Source organism: Arachis duranensis, chromosome 5 (assembly GCF_000817695.3).
Source record: "Arachis duranensis cultivar V14167 chromosome 5, aradu.V14167.gnm2.J7QH, whole genome shotgun sequence".
Lineage (NCBI taxonomy): Eukaryota > Viridiplantae > Streptophyta > Magnoliopsida > Fabales > Fabaceae > Arachis > Arachis duranensis.
In genome coordinates this window covers 27,182,148-27,188,147 of record NC_029776.3, presented here as the reverse complement: position 1 = coordinate 27,188,147, position 6,000 = coordinate 27,182,148, and positions in this window count along the sequence as shown.

The window sequence follows — 6,000 nt, the reverse complement described above, 5'->3', positions numbered from 1 at the left end:
ATGAGCTGGGAATAATGCTCATGTTGCTGCTCTATTTGTTGTTTCTGCCACTCCCTTTGTTGATTCATCCAATTAGAGAGCAGTTCTTCTTGACGATCCAGCCTTTGGGATTGAACGTGTATTTATTGTTCTTGTCCCTCCATATAACTCCTTGCTAGATCCTCAATGGCTCCCTGAATGTGATTCAAGTTTATGTTAGTTGGATCGTAGTACTCTTCTTATTGGTATTCTTCTTGATGAGGTTCTTCTTGGTGAGGTTCTTCTTGTGATGTTCTATTCCTTATTTGAGGCCTTCTTTGTTGTTGAGCGGGTGCCACATAGGTTATACGCTGGAGCGTAACTAACCTCCTGGAATTTACCCATTTTGGATTGTTGTCTTTGAAAACCACCTTGGCTTTCATACATAGTCTAAGGATGGTGCTGGGGTACCAAAGTCGAGCACCCGAATCATTCTTCTCAGCTGAATCTTGGATTCCCTCAGCTATAATTTCGTGCACATTGATGCCTCCACCCTTTATTAAGCAATGTACCATGGTAGCTCGAGCAATGTTGACCTCAGAATTATTTGCGGCTGGGAGGATGGATCTCCTTATAATTTCGAACCACCCTTTTGCTTCAAGGGTGAGATCCCCTCTCTTAATGAATTTTGGTTTCTTATCTCTTACCCAATCTGCTCCTGGTATGCAGATATCTTTTACAATCTGGTCATAGTCGGGATCGCTATCTATTCTGGATTGATAGCTTTCTTCTTCAAATGGTATGATTCATAGTTTTAACACCCTCATGATGCTCATGGGACTAAAATCCACTGTCATCCCTCTTACGAAGCTGATATAGGATTCATCTGCCTTATCATATCTGACCGTGTTTGCATAGAACTCTCTTACAAGAGTTGCGTTTACTCTTGTGACCGGATCAGTGAAGAGCTCCCATCTTCTCTTTACCACCTTCTCTGTGATTTTAGGGCACTCAGTTTTTGTGACTTGGAGGCCTAACTCATATATGATTTCTTTCTCAGCCATCCACCCAAATTATAATGCATGGTAAAAAATTCTAAATTTCTTCTCATCAAAAGAGGATTGCTCCATAGGCTCCTTCCCTTTTCTTCTTTTAGAGCTCGATAATGCCATGAGTGGGGATTGGTGTTGTGAAGGTGTAAAGTTTTGAAAGAAAGAAGAACAAGAGATGGAATGGACGGATGTTTGAATATAGAGAGGTATGGAGTGGGGGTCATTTATATAGGAGGATGATTGGTGATTGAAGGGTGTGGAGGCATAGAAAGACCAAAAGGCAGCTCTATATAGACTTCCTCTAGCAGATCATTGTGGATGAACGTTGTGTTCACGTCAAGCTAGTAAACATACCACCTATAAGTGGAAGCCAATGTCAAGAGAATACATAGTAGTGAGCTTGATCATAGGACTAAAAGTGTCAAAATAGTCAAACCCAGCTGTTTGTGTGAATCCCTTCACGAGTAAATGTGCTTTATGCCGCTCAATATCACCATTTGGTTTAAATTTTGTATTGAAAATCTACTTGCGTCCAATTTCCTTCTTCCCACAAGGAAGAGGCATTAAAATTCATGTTTTGTTATCTTTAAGAGCCTTCAATTCGGAAATTATAGCTTGCTTCCAATAATCATACTTGATTGCTTCCTTTTAATTTGTAGGTTATGGATTTGTGGCTATTGACAATGCTAATGCTCTGCTTGCTGGAGATAATTTTTCATATGACACATAATGGGAGATGTTGTGCATTTAGTTGGATGCTGCTGATCATGATGAGTGAGTTGTATACATTGAACATCTTTGAGATATTTTGGGAGATTTCGTTGCCTACATGACCTTCTTAATGCATCTGTGGTGGTTGGAAGAGAAATGTATCATTTGCTAATGGTACATCAAGTGAAAAGATGTCATGATTAAATGTAGAATGGTTTTAAAAATTATTTGATGTATGGATGCAATGATGAGATGAAACATGGTTTTGAAAATTATTTAATGAGTTTTGAAGTTCATTTGATGTTGTTGAAAGTCATTTGATAAGTGTTAAGGTATGGCAAGAGATTGAAATAGATATATCAGCACAAGAGTGAAATAGAGGTTTGGAATTTTGATGAGGTTTAGAAGCTTTATTTGTGGAAAAGGGAAAACAATTTTTGTAAAAGTGTAAATGTCTAGAGATAAAAATTCTCTGATAGTGATATCCATCAAAACATATCCTTTGGTGTCACTTTTAAATCCAAGAAAGACACGCTTTCTTGCTTGGCTATCCAATTTTTTTCTATGTGAAGCTAAGGTAGATGCAAAAGCTCACACCCAAAGACTCTAAGTTGTGATCAATACTGAAAAATTCATGGTACAAAACTTCAAATGGGCTATTTTCTTTATTGTGAAGCTAGCACTCTATTTAAGATGTGTATGTAGTACAACATATGCTATAGCATAGTGCCAAAAACAATGTGGTATATTGGAAGAAAAATAAGTGCTCTAGCCATGTTACGAATTTCTTGATGTTTTCTTTCTACAACTCTATTTTCATAGAGTTTTTACACAACTTTTTGTTGTACAATCCCATTAGATAGATAGAAAGAAGCTATGAAGAATTCTAGTCCATTATCTGATCTTACACATTTAATTAGTTTGTTCATTTGAGTTTCAATCATAAAAATAAACTGTTACAGTAGATCACGAGTTCTGGATATGTTTTTCATAAAAACACCTATTTGAATATGCTTTTATCTTCTTCTATAGTAAAAAATTATTTGTGGCCTCCTATAGAAGGACTTGCAATTGGCCCCATATGTCAACATTAATGAGATCAAAAGTTTCTTTTGAAATGGTATCACTATCAGGAAAAGGAAAGTTCTCTTTGTTTTGCATAATTACAAAATTCACATGGCACATTAGGTTTTGGAGAAATGATAAATGGAAAACATTGTTGTATTTTATTTATAAGTGTGAGAAACAACTGTCCCAATCTACAATGCCATACATCACTGTTAGCTAAAAGGGAATGCATGCTATGCTTATCTAATATATGATTATGAGATATATTGCCTAATGTGTGGTTTATTGAGTGTATTGTATTAATAGCTATGCATTTTCTAAGTGTAATGCAGCTTAAGATATCTACAGTTTTGGCTGGAATTGGTCTTGCTTTCAATTTATACAACCCATTTATCAGTAATTTCAATCATCTTGAGATAAATTGCTCCTGTATCTCACAGTTATGTGCATTGGATAGAAACCAACAAGACTAAGCATTAGTTGCCTGAGATGTTAAAATAAGATTAATCTTGAAAGAAGGAACATATAGCACATCATTCAAGTAAAAATGTGTTGAAAAGAAGATTGTGCCACAAAGTGTTATCCTAACCTACAACCTATTTTGGAATTTTGATTTTTATTGGCTTTATGTGTCTCACTGAATGAAAGTGTTCAATTGTAAATGATACATGAGTAGTGACTCTAGTATCTAGAATCCAATCATGTGCATCCAAAGCAAGATTAGAAATTGAAAGGAGATGAAAAATACTTGCAAAAGGTGCAAGTACTATAACTAAGTTTCCAATATGATGAGGATCATGCATGATGCTGGTGGGTTAGAGCTATAATTTCGTCTCTTTGCTTCTCAGAAAACAAACCACCAGGTTTAACTACTTCTTCATCGTGATTAGAAGGGGTGCTGTTTTCTTCATTGCATGCAGTCACCACATTGTTTATGAAATTTTTTGGTCTCTCTTTTCTGTACTTGTGATGGTTGCCTTGCATATGTGGAGGGAAACTATGCTTATGATAGCATATTTCCATCAAGTGGCCTGATTTGCCATAGTTCGAATAGAGTTTTGGTGCACTTTACCCTCTATCTCTTCACCTACGTCCCCTCCTCCTACCTCTATTACTAGCTCCCATGTTGGATCGACCAATTCCATTGTTGCTACCTTGATAGGTCCCGAACGCGTTGGTATTCACATAACTGACTATCGCTCTTGGTTCTATGTCCGCCGCATGAGACCCTTGTCTCTCTTGCATGAGCATCGAAAAGGCAGCAGAGATGTCTGACAGGGATTTTACTAGCATTAATTGAGAGAGGACTCCAACATATTGTTCATTGAGCCCCTCAAGAAATAGATCACATTGGTTTGGCATCTATACTCTCTAACTATTCCTAACTCGCAAGTACAATTACGCATACATTTACAAGTTGGAATAGGCTTAAATTCCTCGAGCTCTTCCTAAATTCCTTTCAGTTTAGCGTAATAAGAGGTGATAGACAATTCACCTTGTTTTGTCAAAAACAACTTTCTTGAAGCTCCGCAATTCTAAAAATATTGCCTTCGTAGAACCTGTGCTTCAGGTCTCTTCATAACTCACAAGCATTATCGCACCAAAGTACGCTGTGCAGAATCTTAAAGCTCAGGGATCCATGCAACCATGAGAGGAGGAAGTGTTGCATCAAGTCCAAGCTTCGAATGTTGGATCGTTCATCTCAGGTCTAGGCAACAATACGTCGATGAAGTGAAGCTTATTCTTCAACTTGAGTGAGATCTTCACCGATCTTAAGAGTGAGTATAATTTTGCGTTGTGAGAGGCAAAGTCATAAGGGAGAATCCAAGTACAGTGTGTGAAGTTAACCAACAAAAGATGGTGTCCGACATGTTAGTATATAGCAGATACCAAGTCATCTATTACTCGCACTCATCAGAAGTTTAATGTGATTGATACATGTTCCATTTGAATTGTTGCCACATTCTTGCTGTTCTTTTACATTTTCATGTAACAGTGGTGTCCTCACATTACATTCTATCCCGATGGAGTAAGAATGTCAGTCGGTAATACACACACATCAGGAGTAGCCTTGACATGGACCATTTTGATGACAGCATGATCATTTTTAGGAAATTGTGTTCTCATTTTTACAGTATCACTCAAGATTTTGTGGCTATTTCAGAGTTGCTGCTATATTGCGTGATGCCATGGACAGTACTCGGCACAAGCTCAAAGAACGTAAGGAATCCGAGCGTCAAGCTGCACCTGTACCAAGTGCAATTAACTCGCATACACATGATAAGTGCCCCCGTTAACATGGATGAGCTACAGGGACCACCTCGTGTTCCTATGCAAGGTCGTCCGGCGACCACCAGATTGGATTTTATTTAGACAAATCTATTAAAAAGAAGGCTCACAAATGCAAGAACACTCACAATCACAACAAGATAAATATGAGATCTATCCTTTTTTCACGTGATTTGTTTGTTTTAGTGTGTTGATCGGATGATAATTTAGGATGGTATTTTCAATATGATTTGTGTGTTAAGGGACCTAATGTACTCAACAACCATCTCCCACCAATGTGGCATCTTCCAGCAAAGATACACTGCCACCTTGTTCAGAAATGACAAACAATATAGTTGTGCACTCTGGTTCTTTGGCATCACTATTGAATTCATTCCGTAATGCCGAACAATCGTGTATGTGTACCTTGTGATTTTTTTATAGCGTTAATGTCATGTTTTTTTATTTATTTTTCCTCTTTGTTTTCTTTTATTTTTTCCCACAGGAAGCATTTTTGGAGGATTCAAAGTTTAACAACACTACATATAGAAACTTTAGATTTTAACAACTACTTTGAACTTTAGTCATTCTTCAACTTTATTTTACGTTATCATAATTTGGTGGTTTAGTGGGTTAGTTTTATATACTTTTATATATTCCCTTGTTACGACTTTATATACCATTATTAAATAAAATATAATTTTAGATTTGGGCTACTAATATACAACCTTTTTATTTTTTTTAATCTTTTCTACCTTTATTATTTTTTATTAATAGTAAAAATAAAAAATGTTCAATTGATAACTTAATCATGATGATAAATTAGTGCATTACATGAAGTTTAAAGTTCAAGTAAAAAAATAGCCCGTATACAATAAGATATTTGATTTATTATTTAAAAATGTAGCTGTCAAAAAGGTATATTCATGATTTTTTTTTGTTT